We start from the raw sequence: 17,611 nt of genomic DNA on the forward strand, positions 1-17,611 counted from the left end.
GGCAACACGACAGACACTGAAGGCAGCTGAGCCCAGACCTCTGTGGTAAGAGTAACTTCTCTTAAAGTTTAGCAAAATAATCTGATGCTCAATTTATATGCCTTTGTTGACTGGCCCTTCATGTGTGATGCGTCCCCCACCAAGGGGGAACCCTGTTTCCAAGAAGCATTAAATGTATATTGCAGTTAAACATCTAGTTGCATGTTAAATGAGAGGATTGTGAGAATTTACCCAGATGAAAAGGATTTCTTGGAACATTTGATCTGACTCAGTTCTGGAATACAACTGCACAATACACACTATTAGCCACCAACAGTCTGTGTGCATCCACTGAATCCACTGAAAAGAGCTCTTGGAAATTGTGCAACTGCGCAATTCACACTAGAAGCCACATTTGATCCAGCTCAGTTCCGGAACACAATTGCGCAACTGTGCAATTCACACTATAAGCCACATTTAATCCAACTCAGTTCCGGAACGCAATTGCGCAACTGTGCAATTAACACTATAAGCCACATTTGATCCGCCTCGGTTCCAGAATACAATTGCGCAACTGCGCAATACACACTATAAGCCACATTTGATCCGACTCAGTTCTAGAATACAATTACGCAACTGCGCAATACACACTATAAGCCACCAACAGTCTGGGGGGAGAAAAAAGGCGGAGGAGGGAGCACTATTTCACTTGTCCTCAAGTTTGCTTGGAGCACAATCCAGCGCTGAGCATCACAAATGTGATGTATCTCTCTCTGTCTGTGTCTGTTTCTCATGGAGAGCAAGCTGGGGTATGCGAAATGACGAATTCCTAATACAAGAAATTGTATAGAGCTAATAAAGTGATGTTATGTTAAATGTCTGGTGTGAGAATGCTAACCCCATCCCCAGCTGGGGTTTCAACGTAGCAGTCATACATTTGTTCTCTGAAGCACTCCAACCTACCGTTTTGTCAACATGTTCCCCAAGCCTCACATTCGGCGTTGAAACCGCACACATCCACTGAAAAGAGCTCTTGGAAATTGTGCAACTGCGCAATTCACACTATAAGCCACATTTGATCCAACTCAGTTCCGGAACGCAATTGCGCAACTGTGCAATTCACACTAGAAGCCACATTTGATCCAGCTCAGTTCAGGAACGTAATTGCGCAACTGTGCAATTCACACTAGAAGCCACATTTGATCCAACTCAGTTCCGGAACGCAATTGCGCAACTGTGCAATTCACACTACAAGCCACATTTAATCCGTCTCAGTTCCGGAACACAATTGCGCAACTGTGCAATTAACACTACAAGCCACATTTAATCCGCCTCAGTTCCGGAACACAATTGCGCAACTGTGCAATTCACACTATAAGCCACATATAATCCGCCTCAGTTCTAGAATACAATTACGCAACTGCGCAATACACACTATAAGCCACCAACAGTCTGGGGGGAGAAAAAAGGCGGAGGAGGGAGCACGTTTTCACTTGTCCTCAAGTTTGCTTGGAGCACAATCCAGCGCTGAGCATCACAAATGTGATGTATCTCTCTCTGTCTGTGTCTGTTTCTCATGGAGACAAGCTGGGGTATGCGAAATGACGAATTCCTAATACAAGAAATTGTATAGAGCTAATAAAGTGATGTTATGTTAAATGTCTGGTGTGAGAATGCTAACCCCATCCCCAGCTGGGGTTTCAACGGTGCAGTCATACATTTGTTCTCTGAAGCACTCCAACCTACCGTTTTGTCAACATGTTCCCCAAGCCTCACATTCGGCGTCGAATCCGCCCACATCCACTGAAAAGAGCTCTTGGAAATTGTGCAACTGCGCAATTCACACTAGAAGCCACATTTGATCCAACTCAGTTCCGGAACGCAATTGCGCAACTGTGCAATTCACACTAGAAGCCACATTTGATCCAGCTCAGTTCAGGAACGTAATTGCGCAACTGTGCAATTCACACTAGAAGCCACATTTAATCCAACTCGGTTCCGGAACGCAATTGCGCAACTGTGCAATTCACACTAGAAGCCACATTTGATCCAACTCAGTTCCGGAACGCAATTGCGCAACTGTGCAATTCACACTAGAAGCCACATTTGATCCAGCTCAGTTCAGGAACGTAATTGCGCAACTGTGCAATTCACACTAGAAGCCACATTTAATCCAACTCGGTTCCGGAACGCAATTGCGCAACTGTGCAATTCACACTACAAGCCACATTTGATCCAACTCAGTTCCGGAACGCAATTGCGCAACTGTGCAATTCACACTACAAGCCACATTTAATCCGTCTCAGTTCCGGAACACAATTGCGCAACTGTGCAATTAACACTACAAGCCACATTTAATCCGCCTCAGTTCCGGAACACAATTGCGCAACTGTGCAATTCACACTATAAGCCACATATAATCCGCCTCAGTTCTAGAATACAATTACGCAACTGCGCAATACACACTATAAGCCACCAACAGTCTGGGGGGAGAAAAAAGGCGGAGGACGGAGCACGTTTTCACTTGTCCTCAAGTTTGCTTGGAGCACAATCCAGCGCTGAGCATCACAAATGTGATGTATCTCTCTCTGTCTGTGTCTGTTTCTCATGGAGACAAGCTGGGGTATGCGAAATGACGAATTCCTAATACAAGAAATTTTATAGGGCTAATAAAGTGATGTTATGTTAAATGTCTGGTGTGAGAATGCTAACCCCATCCCCAGCTGGGGTTTCAACGGTGCAGTCATACATTTGTTCTCTGAAGCACTCCAACCTACCGTTTTGTCAACATGTTCCCCAAGCCTCACATTCGGCGTCGAATCCGCACACATCCACTGAAAAGAGCTCTTGGAAATTGTGCAACTGCGCAATTCACACTATAAGCCACATTTGATCCAACTCAGTTCCGGAACGCAATTGCGCAACTGTGCAATTCACACTAGAAGCCACATTTAATCCAACTCGGTTCCGGAACGCAATTGCGCAACTGTGCAATTAACACTATAAGCGACATTTGATCCAACTCAGTTCCGGAACGCAATTGCGCAACTGTGCAATTCACACTATAAGCCACTTTTGATCCAGCTCAGTTCCGGAACGCAATTGCGCAACTGTGCAATTCACACTAGAAGCCACATTTGATCCAACTCAGTTCCGGAACGCAATTGCGCAACTGTGCAATTCACACTAGAAGCCACATTTGATCCAACTCAGTTCCGGAACGCAATTGCGCAACTGTGCAATTCACACTAGAAGCCACATTTGATCCAACTCAGTTCCGGAACGCAATTGCGCAACTGTGCAATTCACACTATAAGCCACATTTGATCCAACTCAGTTCCGGAACGCAATTGCACAACTGTGCAATTCACACTATAAGCAACATTTGATCCGACTCAGTTCCAGAATACAGTTGCGCAAATGCGCAATACACACTATAAGCCACCATCAGTTTGGGGGGAGAAAAAAGGCGGAGGAGGGAGCACTATTTCACTTGTCCTCAAGTTTGCTTGGGACACAATCCAACGCTGAGCATCACAAATGTCTGGTGTGAGAATGCTATCCACATCCCCAGCTGGGTTTTCAACGGAGCAGTCATACATTCATTCTCTGAAGCACTCCAGCCTACCGTTTTGTCAACATGTTCTCCAAGCCTCACATTCGGCGTTGAAACCGCACACATCCACTGTAAAAAGCTCTTGGAAATTGTGCAACTGTGCAATTCACACTATAAGCCACATTTAATCCACCTCGGTTCCGGAACACAATTGCGCAACTGTGCAATTTACACTACAAGCCACATTTGATCCAACTCAGTTCCGGAACGCAATTGCGCAACTGTGCAATTAACACTACAAGCCACATTTAATCCGCCTCAGTTCCGGAACACAATTGCGCAACTGTGCAATTCACACTATAAGCCACATTTGATCCAACTCAGTTCCGGAACGCAATTGCGCAACTGTGCAATTAACACTATAAGCGACATTTGATCCAACTCAGTTCCGGAACGCAATTGCGCAACTGTGCAATTCACACTATAAGCCACATTTAATCCGTCTCAGTTCCGGAACACAATTGCGCAACTGTGCAATTAACACTACAAGCCACATTTAATCCGCCTCAGTTCCGGAACACAATTGCGCAACTGTGCAATTCACACTATAAGCCACATATAATCCGCCTCAGTTCTAGAATACAATTACGCAACTGCGCAATACACACTATAAGCCACCAACAGTCTGGGGGGAGAAAAAAGGCGGAGGAGGGAGCACTATTTCACTTGTCCTCAAGTTTGCTTGGAGCACAATCCAGCTCTGATCATCACAAATGTCCTGTTTGAGAATGTTAACCCCATCCCCAGCTGGGGTTTCAACGGTGCAGTCATACATTTGTTCTCTGAAGCACTCCAACCTACCGTTTTGTCAACATGTTCCCCAAGCCTCACATTCGGCGTCGAATCCGCACACATCCACTGAAAAGAGCTCTTGGAAATTGTGCAACTGCGCAATTCACACTATAAGCCACATTTGATCCAACTCAGTTCCGGAACGCAATTGCGCAACTGTGCAATTCACACTAGAAGCCACATTTGATCCAGCTCAGTTCCGGAACGCAATTGCGCAACTGTGCAATTCACACTAGAAGCCACATTTAATCCAACTTGGTTCCGGAACGCAATTGCGCAACTGTGCAATTAACACTATAAGCGACATTTGATCCAACTCAGTTCCGGAACGCAATTGCGCAACTGTGCAATTCACACTATAAGCCACTTTTGATCCAGCTCAGTTCCGGAACGCAATTGCGCAACTGTGCAATTCACACTAGAAGCCACATTTGATCCAACTCAGTTCCGGAACGCAATTGCGCAACTGTGCAATTCACACTAGAAGCCACATTTGATCCAACTCAGTTCCGGAACGCAATTGCACAACTGTGCAATTCACACTATAAGCAACATTTGATCCGACTCAGTTCCAGAATACAGTTGCGCAAATGCGCAATACACACTATAAGCCACCATCAGTTTGGGGGGAGAAAAAAGGCGGAGGAGGGAGCACTATTTCACTTGTCCTCAAGTTTGCTTGGGACACAATCCAGCTCTGATCATCACAAATGTCCTGTTTGAGAATGTTAACCCCATCCCCAGCTGGGGTTTCAACGGTGCAGTCATACATTCGTTCTCTGAAACACTCCAACATACCGTTTTGTCAACATGTTCTCCAAGCCTCACATTCGGCGTCGAAACCGCACACATCCACTGTAAAAAGCACTTGGAAATTGCGCAACTGTGCAATTCACACTATAAGCCACATTTAATCCACCTCAGTTCCGGAACACAATTGCGCAACTGTGCAATTAACACTACAAGCCACATTTGATCCAACTCGGTTCCAGAACGCAATTGCGCAACTGTGCAATTCACACTAGAAGCCACATTTAATCCGCCTCAGTTCCGGAACACAATTGCGCAACTGTGCAATTAACACTACAAGCCACATTTAATCCGCCTCAGTTCCGGAACACAATTGCGCAACTGTGCAATTCACACTATATGCCACATTTAATCTGCCTCAGTTCCGGAACATAATTGCGCAACTGTGCAATTCACATTATAAGCCACATTTGATCTGACTCAGTTCCAGAATACAATTGCGCAAATGCGCAATACACACTATAAGCCACCAACAGTCTGGGGGGAGAAAAAAGGCGGAGGAGGGAGCACTATTTCACTTGTCCTCAAGTTTGCTTGGGACACAATCCAACGCTGAGCATCACAAATGTCTGGTGTGAGAATGCTAACCCCATCCCCAGCTGGGTTTTCAACGGAGCAGTCGTACATTCATTCTCTGAAGCACTCCAGCCTACCGTTTTGTCAACATGTTCTCCAAGCCTCACATTCGGCGTTGAAACCGCACACATCCACTGTAAAAAGCTCTTGGAAATTGTGCAACTGTGCAATTCACACTATAAGCCACATTTAATCCACCTCGGTTCCGGAACACAATTGCGCAACTGTGCAATTTACACTACAAGCCACATTTGATCCAACTCAGTTCCGGAACGCAATTGCGCAACTGTGCAATTAACACTATAAGCGACATTTGATCCAACTCCGTTCCGGAACGCAATTGCGCAACTGTGCAATTCACACTATAAGCCACTTTTGATCCAACTCAGTTCCGGAACGCAATTGCGCAACTGTGCAATTCACACTAGAAGCCACATTTAATCCGCCTCAGTTCCGGAACACAATTGCGCAACTGTGCAATTAACACTACAAGCCACATTTAATCCGCCTCAGTTCCGGAACACAATTGCGCAACTATGCAATTCACACTATATGCCACATTTGATCTGACTCAGTTCCAGAATACAATTGCGCAAATGCGCAATACACACTATAAGCCACCAACAGTCTGGGGGGAGAAAAAAGGCAGAGGAGGGAGCACTATTTCACTTGTCCTCAAGTTTGCTTGGGACACAATCCAGCTCTGATCATCACAAATGTCCTGTTTGAGAATGTTAACCCCATCCCCAGCTGGGGTTTCAACGGTGCAGTCATACATTCGTTCTCTGAAACACTCCAACATACCGTTTTGTCAACATGTTCTCCAAGCCTCACATTCGGCGTCGAAACCGCACACATCCACTGTAAAAAGCTCTTGGAAATTGTGCAACTGTGCAATTTACACTACAAGCCACATTTGATCCAACTCGGTTCCAGAACGCAATTGCGCAACTGTGCAATTCACACTAGAAGCCACATTTAATCCGCCTCGGTTCTGGAACACAATTGCGCAACTGTGCAATTAACACTACAAGCCACATTTAATCCGCCTCAGTTCCGGAACACAATTGCGCAACTGTGCAATTCACACTATATGCCACATTTAATCCGCCTCAGTTCCGGAACATAATTGCGCAACTGTGCAATTCACACTATAAGCCACATTTGATCCGACTCAGTTCCAGAATACAATTGCGCAAATGCGCAATACACACTATAAGCCACCAACAGTCTGGGGGGAGAAAAAAGGCGGAGGAGGGAGCACTATTTCACTTGTCCTCAAGTTTGCTTGGGACACAATCCAACGCTGAGCATCACAAATGTCTGGTGTGAGAATGCTATCCACATCCCCAGCTGGGTTTTCAACGGAGCAGTCATACATTCATTCTCTGAAGCACTCCAGCCTACCGTTTTGTCAACATGTTCTCCAAGCCTCACATTCGGCGTTGAAACCGCACACATCCACTGTAAAAAGCTCTTGGAAATTGTGCAACTGTGCAATTCACACTATAAGCCACATTTAATCCACCTCGGTTCCGGAACACAATTGCGCAACTGTGCAATTTACACTACAAGCCACATTTGATCCAACTCAGTTCCGGAACGCAATTGCGCAACTGTGCAATTAACACTATAAGCGACATTTGATCCAACTCCGTTCCGGAACGCAATTGCGCAACTGTGCAATTCACACTATAAGCCACTTTTGATTCAACTCAGTTCCGGAACGCAATTGCGCAACTGTGCAATTCACACTAGAAGCCACATTTAATCCGCCTCAGTTCCGGAACACAATTGCGCAACTGTGCAATTAACACTACAAGCCACATTTAATCCGCCTCAGTTCCGGAACACAATTGCGCAAGTGTGCAATTCACACTATATGCCACATTTGATCTGACTCAGTTCCAGAATACAATTGCGCAAATGCGCAATACACACTATAAGCCACCAACAGTCTGGGGGGAGAAAAAAGGCAGAGGAGGGAGCACTATTTCACTTGTCCTCAAGTTTGCTTGGGACACAATCCAACGCTGAACATCACAAATGTCTGGTGTGAGAAAGCTAACCCCATCCCCAGCTGGGTTTTCAACGGAGCAGTCATACATTCATTCTCTGAAGCACTCCAGCCTACGGTTTTGTCAACATGTTCTCCAAGCCTCACATTCGGCGTTGAAACCGCACACATCCACTGTAAAAAGCTCTTGGAAATTGTGCAACTGTGCAATTTACACTACAAGCCACATTTGATCCAACTCGGTTCCAGAACGCAATTGCGCAACTGTGCAATTCACACTAGAAGCCACATTTAATCCGCCTCGGTTCCGGAACACAATTGCGCAACTGTGCAATTAACACTACGAGCCACATTTAATCCGCCTCAGTTCCGGAACACAATTGCGCAACTGTGCAATTCACACTACATGCCACATTTAATCCACCTCGGTTCCGGAACACAATTGCGCAACTGTGCAATTTACACTACAAGCCACATTTGATCCAACTCAGTTCCGGAACGCAATTGCGCAACTGTGCAATTAACACTATAAGCGACATTTGATCCAACTCAGTTCCGGAACACAATTGCGCAACTGTGCAATTAACACTACAAGCCACATTTAATCCGCCTCAGTTCCGGAACACAATTGCGCAACTGTGCAATTCACACTATATGCCACATTTAATCTGCCTCAGTTCCGGAACATAATTGCGCAACTGTGCAATTCACACTATAAGCCACATTTGATCTGACTCAGTTCCAGAATACAATTGCGCAAATGCGCAATACACACTATAAGCCACCAACAGTTTGGGGGGAGAAAAAAGGCAGAGGAGGGAGCACTATTTCACTTGTCCTCAAGTTTGCTTGGGACACAATCCAACGCTGAACATCACAAATGTCTGGTGTGAGAATGCTAACCCCATCCCCAGCTGGGTTTTCAACGGAGCAGTCGTACATTCATTCTCTGAAGCACTCCAGCCTACCGTTTTGTCAACATGTTCTCCAAGCCTCACATTCGGCGTCGAAACCGCACACATCCACTGTAAAAAGCACTTGGAAATTGCGCAAATGCGCAATACACACTATAAGCCACCATCAGTTTGGGGGGAGAAAAAAGGCGGAGGAGGGAGCACTATTTCACTTGTCCTTAAGTTTGCTTGGGACACAATCCAGCTCTGATCATCACAAATGTCCTGTTTGAGAATGTTAACCCCATCCCCAGCTGGGGTTTCAACGGTGCAGTCATACATTCGTTCTCTGAAACACTCCAACATACCGTTTTGTCAACATGTTCTCCAAGCCTCACATTCGGCGTCGAAACCGCACACATCCACTGTAAAAAGCACTTGGAAATTGCGCAACTGTGCAATTCACACTATAAGCCACATTTAATCCACCTCAGTTCCGGAACACAATTGCGCAACTGTGCAATTAACACTACAAGCCACATTTGATCCAACTCGGTTCCAGAACGCAATTGCGCAACTGTGCAATTCACACTAGAAGCCACATTTAATCCGCCTCGGTTCCGGAACACAATTGCGCAACTGTGCAATTAACACTACAAGCCACATTTAATCCGCCTCAGTTCCGGAACACAATTGCGCAACTGTGCAATTCACACTATATGCCACATTTAATCCGCCTCAGTTCCGGAACATAATTGCGCAACTGTGCAATTCACACTATAAGCCACATTTGATCCGACTCAGTTCCAGAATACAATTGCGCAAATGCGCAATACACACTATAAGCCACCAACAGTCTGGGGGGAGAAAAAAGGCGGAGGACGGAGCACTATTTCACTTGTCCTCAAGTTTGCTTGGGACACAATCCAACGCTGAGCATCACAAATGTCTGGTGTGAGAATGCTATCCACATCCCCAGCTGGGTTTTCAACGGAGCAGTCATACATTCATTCTCTGAAGCACTCCAGCCTACCGTTTTGTCAACATGTTCTCCAAGCCTCACATTCGGCGTTGAAACCGCACACATCCACTGTAAAAAGCTCTTGGAAATTGTGCAACTGTGCAATTCACACTATAAGCCACATTTAATCCACCTCGGTTCCGGAACACAATTGCGCAACTGTGCAATTTACACTACAAGCCACATTTGATCCAACTCAGTTCCGGAACGCAATTGCGCAACTGTGCAATTAACACTATAAGCGACATTTGATCCAACTCAGTTCCGGAACGCAATTGCGCAACTGTGCAATTCACACTATAAGCCACTTTTGATCCAACTCAGTTCCGGAACGCAATTGCGCAACTGTGCAATTCACACTAGAAGCCACATTTAATCTGCCTCAGTTCCGGAACACAATTGCGCAACTGTGCAATTAACACTACAAGCCACATTTAATCCGCCTCAGTTCCGGAACACAATTGCGCAACTGTGCAATTCACACTATATGCCACATTTGATCTGACTCAGTTCCAGAATACAATTGCGCAAATGCGCAATACACACTATAAGCCACCAACAGTCTGGGGGGAGAAAAAAGGCAGAGGAGGGAGCACTTTTTCACTTGTCCTCAAGTTTGCTTGGGACACAATCCAACGCTGAACATCACAAATGTCTGGTGTGAGAATGCTAACCCCATCCCCAGCTGGGTTTTCAACGGAGCAGTCGTACATTCATTCTCTGAAGCACTCCAGCCTACCGTTTTGTCAACATGTTCTCCAAGCCTCACATTCGGCGTTGAAACCGCACACATCCACTGTAAAAAGCTCTTGGAAATTGTGCAACTGTTCAATTCACACTATAAGCCACATTTAATCCACCTCGGTTCCGGAACACAATTGCGCAACTGTGCAATTTACACTACAAGCCACATTTGATCCAACTCGGTTCCAGAACGCAATTGCGCAACTGTGCAATTCACACTAGAAGCCACATTTAATCCGCCTCGGTTCCGGAACACAATTGCGCAACTGTGCAATTAACACTACAAGCCACATTTAATCCGCCTCAGTTCCGGAACACAATTGCGCAACTGTGCAATTCACACTATATGCCACATTTGATCCGACTCAGTTCCAGAATACAATTGCGCAAATGCGCAATACACACTATAAGCCACCAACAGTCTTGGGGGAGAAAAAAGGCGGAGGAGGGAGCACTATTTCACTTGTCCTCAAGTTTGCTTGGGACACAATCCAACGCTGAGCATCACAAATGTCTGGTGTGAGAATGCTATCCACATCCCCAGCTGGGTTTTCAACGGAGCAGTCATACATTCATTCTCTGAAGCACTCCAGCCTACCGTTTTGTCAACATGTTCTCCAAGCCTCACATTCGGCGTTGAAACCGCACACATCCACTGTAAAAAGCTCTTGGAAATTGTGCAACTGTGCAATTCACACTATAAGCCACATTTAATCCACCTCGGTTCCGGAACACAATTGCGCAACTGTGCAATTTACACTACAAGCCACATTTGATCCAACTCAGTTCCGGAACGCAATTGCGCAACTGTGCAATTCACACTATAAGCCACTTTTGATCCAACTCAGTTCCGGAACGCAATTGCGCAACTGTGCAATTCACACTAGAAGCCACATTTAATCCGCCTCAGTTCCGGAACACAATTGCCCAACTGTGCAATTAACACTACAAGCCACATTTAATCCGCCTCAGTTCCGGAACACAATTGCGCAACTGTGCAATTCACACTATATGCCACATTTAATCTGCCTCAGTTCCGGAACATAATTGCGCAACTGTGCAATTCACACTATAAGCCACATTTGATCTGACTCAGTTCCGGAACGCAATTGCGCAACTGTGCAATTCACACTATAAGCCACATTTAATCCGCCTCAGTTCTAGAATACAATTGCGCAACTGTGCAATTCACACTATAAGCCACATTTAATCCACCTCGGTTCCGGAACACAATTGCGCAACTGTGCAATTTACACTACAAGCCACATTTGATCCAACTCAGTTCCGGATTGCAATTGCGCAACTGTGCAATTAACACTACAAGCCACATTTAATCCGCCTCAGTTCCGGAACACAATTTCGCAACTGTGCAATTCACACTATAAGCCACATTTGATCCAACTCAGTTCCGGAACGCAATTGCGCAACTGTGCAATTAACACTATAAGCGACATTTGATCCAACTCGGTTCCGGAACGCAATTGCGCAACTGTGCAATTCACACTACAAGCCACATTTAATCCGCCTCAGTTCCGGAACACAATTGCGCAACTGTGCAATTAACACTACAAGCCACATTTAATCCGCCTCAGTTCCGGAACACAATTGCGCAACTGTGCAATTCACACTATAAGCCACATTTAATCCGCCTCAGTTCCGGAACATAATTGCGCAACTGTGCAATTCACACTATAAGCCACATTTGATCCGACTCAGTTCCGGAACGCAATTGCGCAACTGTGCAATTCACACTATAAGCCACATTTAATCCGCCTCAGTTCTAGAATACAATTACGCAACTGCGCAATACACACTATAAGCCACCAACAGTCTGGGGGGAGAAAAAAGGCGGAGGAGGGAGCACGTTTTCACTTGTCCTCAAGTTTGCTTGGAGCACAATCCAGCGCTGAGCATCACAAATGTGATGTATCTCTATCTGTGTCTGTTTCTCATGGAGAGCAAGCTGGGGTATCCTAAATGACGAATTCCTAATACAAGAAATTGTATAGGGCTAATAAAGTGATGTTATGTTAAATGTCTGGTGTGAGAATGCTAACCCCATCCCCAGCTGGGGTTTCAACGTAGCAGTCATACATTTGTTCTCTGAAGCACTCCAGCCTACCGTTTTGTCAACATGTTCCCCAAGCCTCACATTCGGCGTCGAATCCGCACACATCCACTGAAAAGAGCTCTTGGAAATTGTGCAATTGTGCAATTCACACTATAAGCCACATTTGATCCAACTCAGTTCCGGAACGCAATTGCGCAACTGTGCAATTCACACTAGAAGCCACATTTGATCCAGCTCGGTTCCGGAACGCAATTGCGCAACTGTGCAATTCACACTAGAAGCCACATTTGATCCAACTCAGTTCCGGAACGCAATTGCGCAACTGTGCAATTCACACTAGAAGCCACATTTAATCCGCCTCAGTTCCGGAACACAATTGCGCAACTGTGCAATTAACACTACAAGCCACATTTAATCCGCCTCAGTTCCGGAACACAATTGCGCAACTGTGCAATTAACACTACAAGCCACATTTGATCCAACTCGGTTCCGGAACACAATTGCGCAACTGTGCAATTAACACTATAAGCCACCATCAGTTTGGGGGGAGAAAAAAGGCGGAGGAGGGAGCACTATTTCACTTGTCCTCAAGTTTGCTTGGGACACAATCCAGCTCTGATCATCACAAATGTCCTGTTTGAGAATGTTAACCCCATCCCCAGCTGGGGTTTCAACGGTGCAGTCATACATTCGTTCTCTGAAACACTCCAACATACCCTTTTGTCAACATGTTCTCCAAGCCTCACATTCGGCGTCGAAACCGCACACATCCACTGTAAAAAGCACTTGGAAATTGCGCAACTGTGCAATTCACACTATAAGCCACATTTAATCCACCTCAGTTCCGGAACACAATTGCGCAACTGTGCAATTAACACTACAAGCCACATTTGATCCAACTCGGTTCCGGAACGCAATTGCGCAACTGTGCAATTCACACTAGAAGCCACATTTAATCCGCCTCAGTTCCGGAACACAATTGCGCAACTGTGCAATTAACACTACAAGCCACATTTAATCCGCCTCAGTTCCGGAACACAATTGCGCAGCTGTGCAATTCACACTATATGCCACATTTAATCCGCCTCAGTTCCGGAACATAATTGCGCAACTGTGCAATTCACACTATAAGCCACATTTGATCCGACTCAGTTCCAGAATACAATTGCGCAAATGCGCAATACACACTATAAGCCACCAACAGTCTGGGGGGAGAAAAAAGGCGGAGGAGGGAGCACTATTTCACTTGTCCTCAAGTTTTCTTGGGACACAATCCAACGCTGAGCATCACAAATGTCTGGTGTGAGAATGCTATCCACATCCCCAGCTGGGTTTTCAACGGAGCAGTCATACATTCATTCTCTGAAGCACTCCAGCCTACCGTTTTGTCAACATGTTCTCCAAGCCTCACATTCGGCGTCGAAACCGCACACATCCACTGTAAAAAGCACTTGGAAATTGCGCAACTGCGCAATACACACTATAAGCCACCAACAGTCTGGGGGAAGAAAAGAGGCGGAGGAGAGAGCATGTCTTCACTTGTCCTCAAGTTTGCTTGGGACACAATCCAACGCTGAGCATCACAAATGTCCAGTGTGAGAATGCTATCCACATCCCCAGCTGGGGTTTCAACGGAGCAGTCATACATTCGTTCTCTGAAGCACTCCAACCTACTGTTTTGTCAACATGTTCCCCAAGCCTCATGTTCGGCTTCGAAACCAGGCACGGTGAGGTGCGCTGGCGGCTGTGTGGTGTGACGCAGTGGTGGCCGGGCACGGTGAGGTGCGCTGGCGGCTGTGTGGTGCGACGCAGTGGTGGCCGGGCACGGTGAGGTGCGCTGGCGGCTGTCTGGTGCGACACAGCTGTGGCCGGGTACGGCGAGGTGCGCTGGCGGCTGTGTGCTTCGATGCAGTGGTGGCCGGGCACGGTGAGGTGCGCTGGCGGCTGTGTGGTGCGACGCAGTGGTGGCCGGGCACGGTGAGGTGCGCTGGCGGCTGTGTGGTGCGACGCAGTGGTGGCCGGGCACGGCGAGGTGCGCTGGCGGCTGTGTGGTGCGACGCAGTGGTGGCCGGGCACGGTGAGGTGCGCTGGCGGCTGTGTGGTGCGACGCAGTGGTGGCCGGGCACGGTGAGGTGCGCTGGCGGCTGTGTGGTGCGACGCAGCTGTGGCCGGGTACGGTGAGGTGCGCTGGCGGCTGTGTGGTGTGACGCAGTGGTGGCCGGGCACGGCGAGGTGCGCTGGCGGCTGTGTGGTGTGACGCAGTGGTGGCCGGGCACGGCGAGGTGCGCTGGCGGCTGTGTGGTGCGACACAGCTGTGGCCGGGTACGGTGAGGTGCGCTGGCGGCTGTGTGCTTCGATGCAGTGGTGGCCGGGCGCGGTGAGGTGCGCTGGCGGCTGTGTGGTGTGAGGTAGTGGTGGCCGGGCACTGTGAGGTGCGCTGGCGGCTGTGTGGTGCGACGCAGTGGTGGCCGGGCACGGTGAGGTGCGCTGGCGGCTGTGTGGTGTGAGGTAGTGGTGGCCGGGCACGGTGAGGTGCGCTGGCGGCTGTGTGGTTTGACGCAGTGGTGGCCGGGCACGGTGAGGTGCGCTGGCGGCTGTGTGGTGCGACGCAGTGGTGGCCGGGCGCGGTGTGGTGCGCTGGCGGCTGTGTGGTGCGACGCAGTGGTGGCCGGGCGCGGTGTGGTGCGCTGGCGGCTGTGTGGTGTGACTGTAAGGTGCGGGAGTAGGGCTGTGTGCAGGTGGGTGTGTGGGGGTGTCTGCGAATGGGGCTGTGGGGTCCGGCGTGTCCTGGCTGTGGTCTGGCCAAAAACTAAAAACAAGATACAATCTGCAGACATTTACAACATAGACGTAGATTGTATCTTATTTTTAGTTTTGGTTTCGTTTCATGTTAATTTTATAAGGGAGAGTGTCATAGAGAAGACTCCCTTAACCCCATCTTGATTAAAATCGCAAACGTGTGTTTCATAAAATATTTTTCACAATCTGGCAATGCCAGACAGAATCCACATTCACCGCGGCCAAACTGCTTTGCAGATCAGAACATCAAGGGTAAAACAATTATTACGCCTGGCTTTTCAACATAATTGCTTTAACTTGCTTATGTGTTACTGTAACAGTCTGGGTGTGGCAAGCTTCTAATGTCTCCTGTCTTGGTCAAAAGGAACAAAGCTTTGTTTGGTTTCTGAAACCCTTTCTTTACGTCCTAAGTTTTCTTTTCACATTTCTTTTAACATTTATTCCTTTGTTTTGTGGTCTGGGTAATGGGAGGCTATGCTGTTATGCTTCCTATGGTGATATTTGGGTTTTTCGCACGAAGCTGTATTGAGCAGTATTTCTCGCGTTAAGTTAGCTGTTAGCATAAACTAATAGTAATCAATAATATTAAAATTAGCACTGTAATACATTGTGCTAATAATAAATCATATTATACTCTGAGAATGTATCGGGGAGGAAAAATGCCCGTGGTCTTTTCACTGATAAACTTGTGTTAACAAAAAATACAGTATGCTTAAGAGTTTTTTTTTTCAGCACAGCTAGAGCACCACAATTCACACTCAACCACATCACAGATCACAGATCAGTCCCAGTGTGTGAGATCTTGCTGTTTGATCTGTGCTTGATCTTTGATCTGAGCTTTAATAGAGAGCTTATCTCTGTAAATATATCATTGAGTGGTATTAAATGCAACTTTTTTGTATAGATGACACTTTTCTAAAATGTCTTTAAAACTAAGAACGATTACAATTGGCATGACTGTAGCTTTTTCACGATAACGATAATTTTAAATAATTTTTTTAAATTGAAATTCATACAGCAATCGTATATTTTGGGGACTATTTGATAAAACTTTAATGCTTAAAATGTTTAGGGAGAAATGGAAGACTGGTGTGTATTTTTTCTTTAAACTACCAACACCAGCCATACACAATACAGTCTACATACATTAACATGTTTATGTTCCTAAATTAATATTGTGTATGACCTTCAGATGCGTTATGCTCCTCTTTTTTTATGCTCGGCTACTAAAAATTTCTTTTAGTTGTAAAATTCCATATAAATATTCAGTAGTAAGCGGATTAAAACATTCACAGTAAAGACATTAAATGACTAAATCTTTCCACGACCGACCAACGCACCACGAGTGCATTGGTCATTTTGGCCAGCCAATCACGTACCGCGGTATGACGCGCTATGACGTAGGGATTTGCCCGTGGTACGCGGTGCGCAATACGCACTGTAAGCCACCAACAGTCTGGGGGGAGAAAAGAGGCAGAGGAGGGAGCACGTTTTCCCTTGTCCTCAGGTTTGCTTGGGACACAATCCAGCGCTGAGCATCACAAATGTCTGGTGTGAGAATGCTAACCCCATCCCCAGCTGGGGTTTCAACGGAGCAGTCATACATTCGTTCTCTGAAGCACTCCAACCTACCGTTTTGTCAACATGTTCCCCAAGCTTCACGTTCGGCATGGAAACCGCACACATCCACTGTAAAAAGCTCTTGGAAATGTATGTTTTCCTATCTAAACAAATTGTCAATCTGGAAAATGCTGTAAAATGCTGTTGGAATGATGGTGTATTTCATGCAAGTGTAGGTCTTGGGTTCCAATATCAATTAAACGTAAACTGCATTTACAGTATTCTGAACATATTTGACCCTGTGTAACTGATTATTTTATATATTCTGCATTATATGCAGTCTAGTAGCTGAGGGAGTCGACTATGCTCCAGTCGCAGTTGTATAGGAGTAGGAGCTATCTATATCCTCCTCACTATTGCTAGGATTGAGCTAAGGACCTGCTTTAAGGATGTAGATGGGGAGGCAGGTGTTATGGGAATGATACGTGAAAGGAAGATCTGGTTGTATGATTTATATATATATTCCTCCCCAATATCGGTTATAAAATCAATCTGTCTGTTTCTGCAGTAATGCTCTGTACTTTTCTATATTGTTCTTTTTTTTACTGATAAAAACTGTAATGTGTGCATGGTTTGGGTGGTAATGAAGAAGAGGCAATGTGTTCTCTCACCCTGGATGACGAGTGAGGAGGCATGATTAACACAAATTCAGAGCATCATTTTGTTAATTAGC

At 46.3% G+C, this 17,611-nt stretch overlaps 1 protein-coding gene across 2 annotated transcripts in view; it reads right to left on the reverse strand.

Moving 5' to 3' along the window:
* LOC148645440 (leucine-rich repeat-containing protein 4C-like) overlaps positions 1-17,611 on the reverse strand; it is a 433,163-nt gene that overhangs the window by 358,115 nt on the left and 57,437 nt on the right. The window lies entirely within an intron of this gene.

This window comes from Lepisosteus platostomus, chromosome 18 (assembly GCF_059453375.1).
Source record: "Lepisosteus platostomus isolate fLepPlt1 chromosome 18, fLepPlt1.hap1, whole genome shotgun sequence".
Classification (NCBI taxonomy): domain Eukaryota; kingdom Metazoa; phylum Chordata; class Actinopteri; order Semionotiformes; family Lepisosteidae; genus Lepisosteus; species Lepisosteus platostomus.